This window comes from Delphinus delphis, chromosome 5 (genome assembly GCF_949987515.2).
Source record: "Delphinus delphis chromosome 5, mDelDel1.2, whole genome shotgun sequence".
Classification (NCBI taxonomy): Eukaryota; Metazoa; Chordata; class Mammalia; order Artiodactyla; family Delphinidae; genus Delphinus; species Delphinus delphis.
In genome coordinates, this window is record NC_082687.1 from 77673489 (window position 1) to 77691828 (window position 18340).

An 18340-nucleotide genomic window follows, 5' to 3' on the forward strand; every position below is an offset into this window, starting at 1 on the left:
ATAGGAATATGTCTGAATAATCTATTCTCCTTCTTGGAATGGCCCTTCTTTCTCTTCTCCATGATCTTTTAGCACAAATGTCTTTTCTCTGTGGAGTGTTCATTCATCCACTTCCCCAGACAGAGGTCATCCCTTTGCACACAGCTCTTCATAGACATGCATATGTAACCCATTGTACTGTAATAACTTACTGAATGTCTCTCAGGCCATAGTGAGGTTCCTCAGGAGTCCTTCGTGTCTGGTTCAGTGCCAGAAATGTTAGATTCATTATAAAAGACTTATTATCATTAGAATGGTTACTTTATTCAACACATTAAAACAGTCAAGGCACCATACTTTCCTCAGGTGGCAAAAGGATGTGGTTCCAACTTGATGTTAAAGAAATTAGATATCTTCACCTTAATGTCTTTTAATCCACCTGTCAGAATTATAAGGCAAGGGTGGGAGTGGTCAGCTAACTCAGCTACTTGAGATTCTGGACTTCCTGAGATCACAGGGAGAGAGATATGAATAGTATGAAGACGTATAATATCGACCAACTTTTATGAAGAAATGATGATCTGGGAAACATCTGACATTTTCTCGAGGTCAGAGATCAACCCAGCTGTATGTATTATGGTGTTTTCAATCCAAATTAGTGTTGTCAACATTAAAAAAAATGCTTTTGTGGGTGGAAGAGTCTCATGAAATAATCCAAGAAATAACAGCAGGGGAAGGGAGACAGCCTGGGGAAGTCAGGACAAGTCGCGGGTGTTAGTTTTAGTTAGATTCCCTATCAGCTTGGGCACTTCCCAGATGTGTGGATTTGGTTGCATGATTTAGCCTTCTCTGATTTAATCTCAGCACCTTTAAAATAGCAAAAGTATGTGGCTCATTGTTCTGTTTTGATAATTAAATGAGACTGGGTATATAAAGCATATAAAAAAGGGTAGGTATCAATACATTTTAGCCTTTTTATTTTATCTGAAATCTAACCAATATTTATTCCATAGTTGAAGAGCTCTTGAACTTTAGTGTGCATAAGAATAGGCTTGAATTCTTATTAAATTGCATATTTTTGAGCATCACTACAAGAAATTTTGATCCAGTTGGTCTCTGAGGCCCAGAAATCTTTTCAACAAGTCTTTCAGGTGATTCTGATATAAGTGCATTTAAAAGACCACACTTTAAGCAAAATACCACCAAGAACCATTTAGGTAGAATGGTAGATGTGTAGTATATGGTACAATGCATTTATAATTTTATGTAGGCTAGAGTTCAGTGATGATAAGTCTATAAGAAAGGGGAAAAGTATGGGTCTAGTTGGTTTCAAAACAATAGACAATTTTTTCAAGATTCTAAAGGAAAGGACACTGTTATTTTTACTGTGAGAAATGTTACCTGCCCATCCCCCCATCCCTGCACCCCTCAGCTATCCTGTTATCTAAACACAGCAGCACCATCCAGTCAAGGAATGATTGTGAACCCACTGAAATTTGTGGTCATACTGACAAAGATGGTCTCCCTGAACAACTTCATTCAGGCTTCTCTGAACTCTCTTCTGAACTAGGCCGGAACTTACACATGTCCCACCCCTCCCTGTCCCACTGCTGGGCCTGCACAGCCCAGATGTAGCAAGAATCCTGCCAAGTCAGTTTAGAGAGAATCTCACCACCCTTGATATTTAATCACCCTGGCCTGCCTTTAGCAAGAATCCTATTAGGTCAGTTTAGCAAGAGCTTCCCCACCCTTGATATCTCCTCTTAGTACTTTTCCATCCACTGACCCCTCATTCTGCTCCTTGGCTCTAAATCCCCATGTGTCCTTGTAGCATTTAGAATTGAGCCCAGTTCTATACTGAGGTCTCTTTTCTCCTAATCTGTGTTTACCGCTTTAACTACTGTCTAGCTGTGATTCTCTTTAACCATATATAAATGTTAAGTCTATTTTTGTACCCAGAGTGCTGCTCACCACGGTACCTACTGTACTTAACACATGTGCACATTTTTATGAGTAAGTAACACAGAGAATGTGCCTTCTCCGGGCATTTGAAACACCTCACAACACTTTATATTCGGAAACTGCTTCCCCCACTTTCTCAGTGCTTCTACAACTTCACTTACTTTAAATGGCAAGAATTAAGTTTTCCTAGAAGTCTTTCTTCTTTCTGATACCTCTCCTTTCCCTATTTTCCCCACCTCCCAGCTCCTGGCAAACACTTTTCCACTCTGTGTTTCTATGAGTTTGACTTTTAAAAGTTTTTTTAGATTCCAAAAATAAATGATACCATGCAATATTTTAGCTTTCTCTGTCTGATTTATTTCACTTAGCATAATCCCCTCAAGATTGTCACAAATGGCAGGATATTTTTTCATGGCTGGATAATGTTCCACTGTGTATATATATCTCACAACTTCTCTATTTAGTCATCCACTGGTGGACACATAGGTTGTTTCCATCTCTTGGCTATTGTGAATAATGTTGCAACAAATATGGGGGGTGTATATGTCTCTTGATATACCCAGAAGTTTTGGATCATATGGTAGTTCTATTTTTAATTTTTTGAGGAACCTTCATACTGTTTTTCATAGCTGTACCAATTTACATTCCTACTAGGCCTCCCTTTTCTCCACAGCCTTGCCAATACTTATTGTCTCTTGTGTTTTTGATGATAGTCATTCTAACAGATGTGAGGTAATATCTCATTATAGTTTTGATCTGCATTTCCCTGATGATTAGGGATGTTGAGCACCTTTTCCTGTACCTACTGACCATATGTAAGTTTTCTTTGGAAAAATGTCTAATCAGAGCCTTTGGCCATTTTTTTAATTGGATTTTTTTTCTATTGAGTTGTATGAGTTCTTTATATATTTGGGGTATTAACCCGAATTATCAGATATATGATTTGCAAATATTTCTCCCATTCCAAAGGTTGCCTTTTCATTTTGTTGATGGTTTCCTTTGCTGTACGGAAGCTTTTTAGTTTGATGTAGTCTCACTTGTTTATTTTTGCTCTTGCTGCCTATGCTCTTTTTGTCAAATCCAATAAATCATTGCCAAGATTAATATCAAGGATCTTACCCTCTATGTTTTCTTCTAGGATTTTTATGGTTTCAGTTCTTATGTTCAAATCTTTAATCCATTTTTAGTTGATTTCTGTGTATGGTGTAAGGTAGACATCCAGTTTCATTCCTTTGCATGCGGTTTTCCAGTTTTCCCAGCATCATTTATTGAAGAGACCATCCTTTACTCAGTATATTCTTGGCTCCTTTGTTGTAAATCAATTGATCATATAAGCATGGGTTTATTTCTGGGCTCTCTGTTCCATTCAATTGATCTATGTCTGTTTTTATGCCAATATCATAATACTGTGATTACTGTAGCTTTGTAATATAGTTTGATAGGAATCTTTGTGGAACAGTTGCCTAAGTACCATCATAATTTCTAAAAATATATCTGACAGTCCTTTCCTTGGTCTATTCTTTACATCAAGACTGTTTGATTGGCAAATGATAGAGTATCAAGTTCAATGCCAAAGAGAAATGTATTGATTCACAAAGCTTAAAAATACCTGGCTAAGGTTAGCTTCAGACAGGGTTTTATCTAAGAGTTCAAAAAATGAAGGTCATCCTTCAGTTTCTCATTATCTTTTGGCTCTGCTTTGTACTGTGTTATTTTTATACTTTGGCTCTGCATGATGGCTTCTTTAAGCTCTAGGCTCACATTATTGTGACTATTGGCAATCCCAGTGCAGAAAAGAGAGTATCTTTCTTCGGTAACCCCTCAAACAAGTCCAAGGATTTACCATATTGGACAATTCTGAGTTACTTACTCATCAATGTAAGGGATACAATACTTCACTTGATCAGGCCTAGGATACGTGTTTTACTCCAAATCTGAAATATATAGATGAAGAATGGGTAGAAATGGTTTTCTTAAGAAATTGCAAGGTACCATTATTAGAAGAGGAAATGGATATCAGGTGATTAAAAAAACCAACTTATTTCCCCAAATTCTTTTGGGTCTCTGGGCTTTTTCAGTCCTTATATTCTATACCTGAAAATTCCTTCCCCAACTCTCTTTCTGGTGACTGCCTAAATATCCTTTTAGAACCAAGTCAAATATCATCTCAAGGGTCAGAGTCTGCTTAAATGTCATCTTATCAGGGGGTGTTTACTTACTACCCTGTTCTGTCTACTTTCTTATTTCCTTACTCTAATTTTTTATTCTTCACAGCACTTTTTACCATTTGTCATATTATGTATTTTCTACATCTCCTTACTAGAATGTCAGCTCAGAAGGGGAGGAATTTTTGACTGCTTTTTACTGTTGTATCACCAGTCCCTAGAACCTAAGAGGTGCTCAATAAATACCTGTTAAATGAATGGATACATGAATGAACTTATCTCCTACCTCCTTAGTGCATGTCAATACCTACCTCCATGTCCCGTCAATACCTTGTATATATTTCTGTTCTGGTCCTAGCACACTGCACTCTACCTACAGGGATAAGTGTATCCTTGGGTGGCCTAACCAAACATTTGCTTAATTGTATCAATCACTCTCTCTACTTTTGGAGCTCTAAGTCTTCATGAATTGTGCTCCCACTAAGTACTAGGGCATCTGTTTTATATTCAGTTTTCTTTTCTTTCTTTCTTTATTTGGTTGTGCTGGGTCTTAGTTGCAGCAGGCAGGCTCCTTAGCTGCAGCTCGAGGGCTCCTTAGTTGCGGCTTGCCAGCTCCTTAGTTGTGGTACGTGGGATCCTAAATTGTGGCATGCAAAATCTTAGTTGGGCATGCAAAATCTTAGTTGCAGCATGCATGTGAGATTTAGTTCCATGACCAGGGATCGAACCCAGGCCCCCTGCATTGAGAGTGTGGAGTCTTAACCTCTGTGCCACCAGGGAAGCCCCTATATTCAGTTTTCTTAATTGGTTTCATTAGTCTGACTGTCAGCATCTGGGAATGTAGACATTTCCCGATTACCCTTTGTTAATTTATTCATGTTCAGTTGGTAATTATTTATTTATTTTCCTAGTTTTATTGAGAAATAATTGACATACATCACTGTGTAAGTTTAAAGTGTACAGCATGTCATTTGGTATTTGTTGAGGCTGTGTTAGGATGCTGGGATAGTTCAGGAGTTAAGATTATAAGAGAGAAGGAAATATTTCTACTTATGATATATAATCTCAATACTTAAGTATATTTTGGATTTATTCTAATCTCTCATTTAAAATAAACCACCATAACAAAACAATTATTAGCTTAATTTCCTGAGATTATTGCTTTTTCATAACCAGGTATGCTATATATTTTGCAAAAGAAAATTAGCCCTAAGAAGCCAGAAGACCTGCATTCTAGTACGGATTCTACTATGATTATCTTCATGGTGTCAAATACGTCATTTCACTTGTTTGAACCTTCCACCTTGATCCTCACAACCCCCTCTGCTTCATTATTTTTACCCTATATAACCCCTGTCCTCATCTCAGTTTCCCTTCCTCCACCTTCTAACTTTTGCACCCTGTGGAGTCAACTTACCTGTGGTATCAATCTGTTCTTCAAACACTCATCAGATCTTCCAGCCTTAACATTAGCACTCAGAGGACACCATTTCCTCAGGAAGTTAGAGTCTGGAGAGGAGAGGCCTCCTTGCTTCATAATTCTATTTCTAAACCATTAATCTTTCATCCTTTTAAAAACATTTCCTCAAGGTTTATGGAATTTAGCACTTGAAATCTCTGTCTTGCTTCTGTGCCCTAGTTAGATGCTATCAACTTATTGATATCTTCCTTTGATTTATGGGAGATGCACACAGTTCAGAACAATTTTCACCTATGCCATCATCGTGGGTGTGCTCACCATCCATGTGAAAACCTTTCTTATGTGTTGGCCTTTATTGCATTATTCATTCAGGTGTTCATTCATTCAAAAAATATATATTGACAAGCCCTGGGAGTATTGCAATATACAAGACAGACAAGATCTCTAACCTCAAAGAGCTTACATTCTAGTAGAGGAGAGAGGCAATTATCAAATAATCACAGAAATAAATGTAGTAATGCTATTGTGATAAGTACATGAAATATGTGGTGATATAGAAACTCATAAAACACAGATTTGACCTCGTCAAGGAAATTAGGAGGCTTTTCTGGGGAAGTGACATGAGAACTGAGATGTGAAGGATGAATAGAAGTAAATGCCAGAAAGGAGAGAGGGAAGAGTATTCCAGGGAGAGGCAATTACATGAGAAATTATCATTGCAGCCTTGTGTGTGCGCGTGTGCACATTGGGAAGAGCGTGGTGCGTTCACAGAAATTAGAAAGCCAGCATAGCTCTTTATTTCTTGACTTCGTCTCCTCACATGGGTTCTTCCTGCAGAGCTGCAAGATGGTTTCCAGTAACTCCTGGGGTATAACATTCCTCTTTTACATCTAGTTAGTAAGAATCAGTTCTTGGTGGTCTTTTGGGATAAGGAGGCTCTTCTGTTCCAGAAGTTCTGGAAAACTTTCTTCGAGTCAATTGATTTATATGGGATTATGTACTCTTAACATGGAATAGACTAACTGGCTAAATTAGGGTATGTGCCACCTCCTGGAGTACTGGAAATAAAATAAAAAATAAACAAATGGGACCTAATGAAACTTAAAACCTTTTCACAGCAAAGAAACCATAAACAAGATGAAAAGGCAACCCTCAGAATGGGAGAAAAGATCTGCAAATGAAGAAACTGACGAAGGATTAATCTCCAAAATATACAAGCATCTCATGCAGCTCAATATCAAAAAAACAAACAATCCAATTCAAAAATGGGCAGAAGACCTAAATAGACATTTCTCCAAAGTAGACATGCAGATTGCCAACAAACACATGAAAAGATGCTCAACATCACTAATCATCAGAGAAATGCAAATCAAAACCCCAGTGAGGTATCACCTCATACAGGTCAAAGTGGCCATCATCAAAAAATCTAGAAACAATAAATGCTGGAGAGGGTGTGGAGAAAAGGGAACCCTCTTGCACTGTTGGTGTGAATGTAAATTGATACAGCCACTATGGAGAACAGTATGGAGGTTACTTAAAAAACTAAATATAGAACTACCATACGACCCAGCAATCCCACTACTGGGCATATACCCTGAGAAAACCATAATTCAAAAAGAGTCCTGTACCACAATGTTCATTGCAGCTCTATTCACAATAGCCAGGACATGGAACCAACCTAAGTGTCCATCGACAGATGAATGGATAAAGAAGATGTGACACATATATACAATGGAATATTAGCCATAAAAAGGAACGAAATTGAGTTACTTGTAATGAGGTGGATGGACCTAGAGTCTGTCATACAGAGTGAAATAAGTCAGAAAGAGAAAAACAAATACTGTATGCTAATGCACATACATGGAATCTAAAAACACGGTTCTGATGAACCTACTGGCAGGGCAGGAATAAAGACACAGACGTAGAGAACAGACTTGAGGACATAGGGTGGGAGGGGAAGCTGGGACGAAGTGAGAGAGTAGCACTGACATATATACACTACAAAATGTAAAATAGACAGCTAGTGGGAAGCAGCTGCATAACACAGGGGGATTGGCTCAATGCTTTGTGATGACCTAGAGGGGTGGGATAGGGAGGGTAGGAGGAATGCTCAAGAGGGAGGGGATATGGGGATATATCTATACATAGAGCTGATTCACTTTGGTGCACAAGCAGAAACTAACAAAACATTGTAAAGCAATTATATTCCAATAAAGATATTAAAAAAATATAAATTAGGGTATGTGGGCAGTCTCACCCCAATAAGACCTAAATGGGAGGAGAGACTCCCCCAATGGGAATTAAGGCTATTGTTAGTAGGAATAGAGGGGACAACTGCTGAGAGGTCACTAATAAATGTCCTCCATAGCCCTCCTTCTTGGTACTCTTCAGAGGAACCTTGAGCATTGATGGTCAGTTCTGTGTGGTATATTTTAAAAGAGTTGATTATTAGGTGAGTCATGTTAAGAAGAGCCCTGAACAAGGTGACTGAAAAACTGCAACTATCTGAAAACAAAGACTTGAAGAAAATTGGTCTATTAATGTCCAGCATTACTAGTGGACATGGTATCAAGCTTCCAGTATTTTGAGGCATTGCCATGTACAGGAGGAAGAATGTGCTTGCATGACTGTAAAGACATAGCAAAGGCCAATAGGCAGTAATTTCATAGAAGTAAATTTTGAGTCATTGTAATACGAATTTTCTCATAATTGAAGCTGTCAAAAATGGAATGGGATCTTAGGAAACTGTGAGGACTGTAAAACTGGAAATGTTCACGTATTAATGCCAGGTATTATTATATAGGAGCTGTTGGAGAAGAGAGATTTATGGCTCACACAATGACTGTAGTAGTCAATGATTTATTCCCAACTGTGACCTCTTCTTAATAATCACTATGGTGGCTTCTGTGTAACACACTTTTTGAAAGTTCTTTTCTTCCATCGTTCAACCATAAGCCACTTATCCTTCCTTTTTATCTCTTTATCCCCTGCAGCTTTTATCTTCTAAATTTTGACCATTTTTGCTGGTTGTATTCTTCTTCCAAACCTTGCCTTTGAGAATGTAGCCACCTGAAAACGTCATTGTCCACTTTAAGAAAGACACATGGCACAGGACCCATGGTTTAATTATAAATGATGGATTCTTGCTAGCCTAGAATACACATTAATCATTTTCAGTAGATGGCCTACATGCTGCCATGATTTTAATATATTCTGTGCTTTATCTTATTTACAAATACAATTAACTTAGCAAGGATAGTGTCTTTCTAGATATGTTGCATTATAAAATTTTCTAAAAAGAGCTTGCATGCATTTGTTGTAAAAGCTTTTTGAAATGAATCAAAAAGCATACTGCCTTAGGGCTTATATTGGCTTTAAGTCAGAGCCATTATTCTGTTATGTCTAAGAACTGATTAGCCCACAATTATTTGTTGAACTTCTGCTATAGGCAAGGGACTCTTTAGAGGATTCCATCATAAGCTAAAATACTTACGAAATGTATTCTAGTTGTTGGGAAAAGACAGATAAGTAGAAATTTGAAAAATGCATATATTTAGCCTCATTGAAAAATGTCTTTTGCTTTTCTCTGAACAGTGCTGAAAAAGCTATCTGGCTTTCATCATCAGTGTTTGGAAGTATTATGAAGACCAGGACAGACTAAGCTATTTGTATTGGTGTTTGGCATCTGCTGCTCCATGTCTGTGTTTGTCTTTATTAAAGTAATTAGAGAACAACATGTATCTAAGTTGGAGAGTAGTTTATCCAAAAACTTATTCTGGAATATCTCTGAAAACATACATGATGCTCAATCCATAAATACTAATAGCAATGAGCTTGGGATCCTAGCTACATTTAAAATGTCCATGCTTCTGACATCTCTCAATGTCAAATAGAGGTAGGTGTCAACCTTTGACAAATCTAGTAGACTGGTTCTCCTCTCTGTACTGATCTGTCACTCATCAATTAGCTACTCATACTTGACAGAGTGAGAAGATGCCCATTTGTTGGAATGAGAATTTCCTGTTTCCATTTTACAAAATGAATAATAAAAGCTGAACTTTCTAAGTGTCTGCACTATTTCTAAACCAACATCAAATTTTCTTATATGCTTGAAAGGAAAAAAGATCTCTAAGACAACATGTGTTCAACCAAACTGCTACACCTTATTCTAGAATAAAATAAATCCAAAAGCACTAGCATGGATTAATTATGCCCTGTTTTGAGGCTGGTAATTGACAAATCTTTCACCTGGGGTTCATTTGGTTTTATGAATGTATACCAAACTATAAATTTCAGTTCTGACATAAACAAAACACTATTATGATTAAGTGTAAATCAGACAGATCCTGCCTCCACAGGACTCTAAATTCACCAGTTAGAACCCAGTACTCTGGCAATATAAAGTATACTCTAGGACTTTTTTTTAAGTCAATTGACTTTTTAATTGACTTTCTTTAAGTCAATTTTAGAGCAACTGAGGATATGATTCAGGTCCAAATATGGGAGACACCAAAGACAATGCAATCTCTCAGATCAAGAGCATATATTAGAAACTGAAGCCCATGGGACCACAGATCCATAAATACATATAATTGGTCATCCATGCCTTCTTTCCACTGAATTAAAATTTTTAGCAGTATAAAATTTGGGATTTTTAAATACAAAAATCTGGAGTTTGGGTTATCTGGGAAATCAGTAACATGTAGCTGAACAGGATTGTTCGTTATAGAAACTCTCCTGTTGGTCCATCTTCAATCAACTCACACATGTATGCACATGCTCCTATAACTGGTCCTTGATGAGCATTTGGAAACATGACCACTATCCTTGGGATGTAGGGTCAGGAAGGATGGGTAGTGTATTGCATGTAGCACTATAGGACAATTCATCTTGCTGATGCTTCTGTGGTGGAGATGGTTCTTTAGGGCAGTTCCAACTGCCTTGGAATCACCTAAAGAAGTTTGTAAGGTTATTAATTTTTAAGTTTCACTCTCAGAAAGTTAAAGACAGTATATACATCAGGATGGTAGTGGTGGGAAGTGGGGAGAGTGGGCAGGATCTGAATTGCATAAATTCTTCCCAGGTACATCTCATATTTAGGTTGGTAAGCTACTGTGTATTCAGCAACCTTACCATATCCTGATGCCTTAATTTGCACAAGGAGGTCAAAGATTATAAAGAAAGTCTGTAAATAGGAATTGGGCTCTCTGGGTTTTAGCTACTTGTTTACTAGTTATTATTTGTGGGACTTGGGCCAAGCATAGAACATAAGTCTCAGTAATTACACGTATAAAATGAAGCCAGGGATTTAAGCGTGCTATACAATGCCACCAAAGTTCCTATGAAAATAAAAAAAAAACTTTTAACATGCAATTAAAAAAATTAAAAGTTATCTATGAGAGAAAAACTAATATTGAGAGCTTTTGATAAAAACTGACATTGTTTTGATTTGAAAAGTTCTCTAAAGTCATGACACAAAAATATCCCATTGAAAAATCTTTTTCCTAACTGATTTGCCAGAGTGATTCTGGAACCATAAGGATTAGTAACAGGTCTGATATGACTCTCTCTTACATCTCTTCCTCCTTCAACTTTATATCAGAAAACATGATCAAACTGTACTTCAGCAGATTAGTATAGAAGCAAATACAACTGAAGAGAAAGACAAGCAAAGAAACTATCATCATGTCAAAATACATTTAAAAATAAACTACATTAAAAGACTTAAAAAGTCTCTAGAAAGATTTATAGGCTCTGTGAATATATTATTTGTTTAAATTAACCAAAGGCAAAGGAGAGTACTGAAGACTGAAAAATACAGTCAAGCTACAAGAACAAGAAGAAAAATAGGACTAAAGCAAGGAGGATTAAAATGTATTAATCCCTCCTTGCTAACACTGCAAGTGCGATGATATAGAAAATTATGAGTTACTCAGGGAGACACAGTCAGCGAGACAGAATAATTCAGTGTCCTTAATCCTCTCTCTTTTTTGGAACTGAGAACAGTCATAGATGGGGACACATGCATGTCACATCACATCCATTCCAGTTTTTAATTATTTAGATATTTTCCATTTTAAAATATCATGCTGTAAATCTACATTAAAAAATGAGCAAGCAACAACAGTACTTGAGAAAGAAACAACAACTTTGAACACAATACTTTAGCATCTAATTATTCAAATACAAATAAGATACAGTTTAATTAATATAAACTAAAGTACACCTAATATAAATTACAATATTCTTAAATTCTGCATATTAAAGAAAACAGGAAAAAAGTGACAGCATTCACATCTCCTCATAGTGAAAAAATAATGTTTTCAAATTAAGAGGACATGAATTTGCAATTCCAACCTTCCTATTTATTAGGTGTGTAACTTTGAACATGATATTTAATTTCTCTGAAACTCAGTGAAAATATTTTTGAGGTGGCCTGATAAAGGGGGACTAATGGAATTGGTGGTAACTATACTTACGAGCTTAAGAGACAGAACATGTTCTTACTCTGCTTTGACCTGTATTTTTCTCCTGTGGGAGTTTTTGAACAGAACTTAAAAATTTATAAATATATCGTATTTTCCTCATATATGAGTAGTAAAAACTTGCATTCTTTTTTGTCTTGGAATATTAGTAATAAACAATTAAAATGGTTCAACCTACACTCCAGGTCCTTGTTTACCATTAATTATTTGTGGGACTTGGGCAAATCACAGTTAAACTATCCATAATTTTGTATCTTGGACTATTGACAGAGAAATGTGGTGAGGACACTAATGGATGTGAGTGATATATTTAGCACCAACATACATCTGGGAACTTTTATGGCCCTCCCAGGTGGTTTCTGTAGCCCACAAAATACCACTAGCCAATAATAAGATATCACTACTGGATGAAACATCTGAGAAAAAAGCTTGCTAAAATGGGCACAAAATTGGAAACTGCATTTGTACATATCTTCTCATTCATGATAGCATGAGTTGTTGGGTAGACAGAGTTGTGTCTCATGTGAAAAGGAATTGACTAATTTGAATGAGAGTATAAATTATATGAACCTTGTCAAAATTAGCCTTGAGAAAATGTATTAACAGATTTCACAATGCCTAAGGGAATCAAGAGGCTAATAATATTTTCCAGAGATAACGTAAGTTAGAATTCTTCTGATAATTCCCTATGCTTCAGGTATAGAGACTACTATTTATCCCCATATATACATTCTTCAATGGTAATAAGACCACTGATTTTTAGCTGGACTCATGACTATAAGAGTAAACACATTTCTCTTATTGTGGAATGGAGGTGAAAGTGTTGCTTGGTAATTTCCAGTTAAGAAAAGAGTCCCATTTAAGGCTTCCCTGGTGGCGCAGTGGTTGAGAGTCCACCTGCCGATGCAGGGGACACAGGTTCATGCCCCGATCTGGGAGGATCCCACGTGCCACGGAGCGGCTGGGCCCGTGAGCCATGGCTGCTGAGCCTGCGCGTCCGGAGCCTGTGCTCCAAAACGGAAGAGGCCACAACAGTGAGAGGCCGCGTACCACAAAAAAAAAAAAAAAAAAAAAAAAGAGTCTCATTTATAATAGCATCAAAATGAATAAAGTACATAATAATAAATTAAAACAAGGAGGTGAAAGATCTATACACTGAAAACTACAAGACACTGATGAAAGAAATTGAAATCAACAAAAATAAATGGGAGCTAGTCCATGCTCATGGATCAGAAGAATTAATGTTGTTAAAATGTCCATGATACCTCAAGTGATCTATAAGGAGAATGCAATCCCTATAAAAATTCCCATGGCCTTTCCCACAGAAATAGAAAAAACAATCCAACAATTTGTAAGGAATCACAAAAGACAGCAAATAACCAAGGCAATCTTGAGAAAACAGAGCAAAGCTGTATCATGCTCCCTGATTTCAAACTATACTACAAATCTATAGTTATCAAAACAGTATAGTATTGGCATAAAATCAGACACACAGATCAGTGGAACAGAATAGAGAGACACAAACCCACATATATATGGCCAATTAATTTATGACAAACGAGCCAAAAATTCTAGAATTAATATTAGGCATTTATCACTATAAACTTCCCTTTTAGAACTGCTTTTACTGCATCCCATAAGTTTTGGCAGTTTGTGTTTTTATTTTCATTTGTCTCAAGATATTTAAAAAATTTCTTCCTTTTTCTTGACTGATTGGTTGTTCAGAAGCATGTTGTTCAATCTCTACATATTTTGTGAATTTTCTCGTTTTTTTCCTTGTAACTAATTTCTAGTATTATACCATTGTGGTCAGAAAAGATGCTTGATATGACTTCAATATTCTCAAATTTATTGAAATTTGTTTTGTGGCTTAATATACAATCTATCTTGGAGAATGATTCATGTGCACTTGAGAAGCATGTGTATGCTGCTGCTGTTGGATGAACTGTTCTATATATGTCTGTTAAGTCCATCTGGACTAACATGTAGTTTAAACCCAATAGTCCCTTATTAATTTTCTGTCTGGGTAATTTATGCATTGTTGAAAGTGGAGTATTGAAGTCCCCTACTATTATTGTATTACTGCCTATTTCTCCCTTCAGATCTGTTAGTATTTGCTTTGTATATTTAAGTGCTCCAATGTTGGGTGCATAAATATTTTAATTGTTATATCCTTTTAGTGAGTTGACCCCTTCATCTTTATATAATGAACTTCTTTGTCTCTTGTTACAATTTTTAGCTTGAAGTCTATTTTGTTTGATATAAGACTAGCTACCCCTATTTTCCGTTGCTTTCCATTTGCATGAAATATCTTTTTCTGTTCCTTTGTTTTCTGTCTCTGTGTGTTCTAGACTTTAAAATGTGTACATATTTTTTCTAACAATCCTAATAAGATGAAAGAACCATTCTTGGCTTTAATTTTCAATTTGATTTTTTTCTTTTGATTTTTTATTCATTAAATTTAACTTTCATATCTATTAATTTATCACTTCCACATATTTGGCCAATGTATACATATATATATATCAATGCTCTTGAGGTGAGTTCTTAGTTCATTTTCCGCCAGTTTTTATTGTTGTTTAATAATACAATATTTATTGCTATGGATTTTCTTTTGAAAATGACCTTGGCTGTATCTCATAGATTTTGATAATTGGTTTTGTTATTTTCTAAATAGACAAATTTGGTTGTAGTTCCTCTTTGGTCTAAGAGTATTTGTAAGCTTTCATTCACAACCTGGATTACTATTTTCTCTGTGAGTGAGTCTATGTTTCTGTTCTACTGTTATTTCACATGGTGAGATCCTTCTTCCTTTCTCATGCAACCTTCCCTGACCTTTCCATCTCCCCTCCATTTCTTCACATCTAATTCCTTTCTGTTCTTTTTTCTCATAGTATATCACTATTACTTTCACTACCTTATTCTAATTATAGTTTTTATTTTATACTGTGATTATTTATAGGTGTGTCCAAGTCCTAGTTTGCAAATTCTTTTGGTGCAGGATAAATTTTTGATTTGCCTTGAACTTTAATAGGTTATAATACTGTGCCTTGTACAGAATAAGTACTTGGTAAATGCATAGGGGCTGAACAAATGCCTGTGTTTGAGTGTCAGAAAATACAGGATACAAAAACCAGCTGAACTGACCCAGAAATTTAGTGTAAAGAAATCCCAGCTTAACAGGTGGGTAGCAAATCCTGAAAACAAACAATGCTAAATTGGAATTGGAATACAGCAGGCTTCAAGGTTGCTCTCAGGAAGATGAATGAGGATTCCAAGCAATAAAAAGAGTGACAAATGAGTTGGATGATAGTAGTGACACACTGAAGAAAGCATATGCTTCCTCTTTCAAAAAGAATAAGTGAGACAAAGAGAAACTCCAGGAAAAAGTAACAGTTAAATGTGTCTAAGAAAGTCATTGTCCAAATGTGAGATAAACTAAATAAGGGATGATTTTGAGTAAATAGTGAAATATAATTATAAAGAATCCATTTGACCTGTATTCTTGGGATCATTACATATTGATTAGTACAGGGGTGGTGATACTGGACCTAAAGTGAAGAAAATGGGATCTTAGCACATAAGGTAGCTCTCCATTGAATTTATGAAGTCATTATACTGTAACTGCTGTTTATTAGTTTTCAACTCTTAGAACGCTTCTACAGACAAAGCATACCGTTAATTATGGCTATAGAACAGAACCTAAATGTTAGAAAGCCTTACAATGTTAGGGTAGAGATGTTGCCGATGGAAGGCAGGAGGTGGAGGGGACATATAGGTGAGGCCTCAATAGAAGGGGGTCAAGTATTAAATTCTTGGAATTAAATAGAGGGTTAGGCTTATTATTTAATTCAGAAGCGTTATCAAAATGAGAACTAAAAATCATATAATTAATCTTGTCGTTTCCAAGGGGGCTTAATATATAATACTTCTCTTCCTCACCTGGGTTCCTAAGTAATTGAGAAAAATAAGGAGAGGCAGGGAGAAGGCAAAATACCACTTTGGTTACTGGTAAGGTCTCAGGGTAGGATGTATGAGGCCAAATAGGCTTGCAAAGTGAACCTCAGTGTTGGACAGAACAGCCATCCTGCAGTGTGAGGTTAGGGCAGGTCTTTTTCCTCACAGCAGACAGCAGCAGGGAACTTCTGGGGAAGTCCAGAAAAAGAAGGGTAGGATTAGGAGAGAACCATGCTTAGTTTATTCTCTCCAATTCTACCAGTTAGATATCTCTCTTCAGCTGGCATGGAATAAAGGCACAGAAAGTGGCCAGGAAAGCTAAAGCCAGGGTACCCCAAACACACAGAAGAAACCATGATAAGTGGGAACTAAGCATTGTCCGCTCACCACCACAATCACCACCACCATCAACACCACCACAAGGGGTCTGAAAGGAAAGGGGTGGGGGTAGTGGGGTGGGGTTGTTCTAAGTGAACTGATTTTTCACCTTTCACTTTGGGATATTGGTAGATATCATCTAAAATGAATAAAACAACAAAAAGCAAATTTCCTATTTAGCAGTAAAGAGGTGTCCCTAAGAAGAATTGGATATTTAAAAATTAGGTTCATTCTAAAATGAGGAGCAGGGTGGGTGGAAGATCATAGCTTTTCATTATAAGCTCTTCCATTTGATTCTGTTTTAGTTGCATGGATATCTTATTGTGGTTACAAAAATAAGGATAAAGTGATGTATTCTTGTATTAAGTTAAAATTCAAAATAACATTCCCCATAATAGTACTATTTTAGAATTAATAATAGAATTTTAGGGGGGCGGAGTCAAAAATGGCAGAGTAGGAGGATGCAAAGTTTGTGTCTCCTCACAACTAGGGCACCTACTAGGCGCTGGTCGGGGAGCTTGGACACCTAAGGGGACGGGAGGAATCCCCGCGCAACTGGGTAGGACATGGGGGAGAAGGAAATGAGGATGAAAACTGGAGGCGGGATGGGACTGGCACATCTGAGGGGTGGCTGGGGGAAGGGAGGGGTTCCCATGTTGTGAGGGGCCCACTCACAGTGAGGGGATCAGCAGGGACAGGGAGAGACCTTCGGGATCAGGATATTGGAGGGGAATGCGGCCAGCGTCTCCCCGGCATGCTTGGGCCGTGGCAAGCCTGCTGGGGTCCCAGGCCTGAAGCTATGTCCTCTGGTGCCCCCTCTGGCTGCATGGGTCCTGGGGTGTTGGGAAACAGTAAAAGTGGAGGTGGGACAGGATCGGTGCCCCTGAGGGGTGGCAGGGGAGGGGAGGGGTTCACATGCTCGAAGGGGCTGACTCACAGCGAGGGGATCTGCAGGGACGGGAAGAGACCTTCTGGGGATTGGGGGATTGGAGGGGAACGCGGCCAGTGTCTCTACTGCTGGCTCGGCCCAAGAGAGTTTGCTGGGGTCCCGGGCCTGAATTTCTGCTCTCTAGGGCACCCTCTGGCCACGGGGGTCCTGAGCCTCATTCCTCACAGGGCCTTTTCTGGCTGCACAGGTCCTGAGCCTAAGCCCCTCTACCCCATCCCCTAGCTGCCAAACCCTTCTCTAGCTGTGTGGGTTCTGAGCCTATGCTACGCTCACCCCTGCAAAGTCTTTTTCTGGCCGCGTGGGTCCTGGGCCTAAGACCCCCCAGGTATCTTCTGGCTGCAAGGGTCCCAGATCTGAGTCCTGCTCCCCCTGGCACCACCAAGGCCTTTTCTGGTTATTTGTGTGTGGTTCTGCTTTGCTTTGTTGTTGTTGTTTCATTTTCATTTTTTCTAAAATAATTTTTGTTTCTCTAATGTTATTTTATTTTTTATCCTTTGTTATTATTCTGCTCCACTTTGTTTGTTGCCTTTTTTTCTTTCTTTCTTTCTTTTTTTTTTGGCTATGCTGCACAGCTTGCGGAGTCTTGGTTCCCAGGCCAGGGGACAGGCCTGAGCTCCTGTGGTGGGAGTGCCGAGTCCAAACTGCTGGACTAGTAGAGAACTTCAGACCGCAGGGAGTATTAATTGGTGAGAGCTCTCCCGGAGGTCCTCATCTCAGCACCAAGACCCAGCTCCACCTAACTGCCTATAAACTCCAGTGCTGGATGCCTCAGGTCAAACAGCCAACAAGACAAGAACACAGCCCCCATCCATCAAAAAAAAAAAAAAAAAAGAGATGACAAAAAAATATGTTACAGACAAAGGAGCAAGGTAAGAACCTACAAGACCAAATAAGTGAAGAGGAAATAGGACACCTACCTGAAAAAGAATTCAGAGTAATGAGAGTAAAGAACTAAAAGAACAAACAAACAGTGATGAACAACACAATAACATACAAGGGAATCCCCATAAGGTTATCAGCTGATTTTTCAGCAAAAACTCTGCAG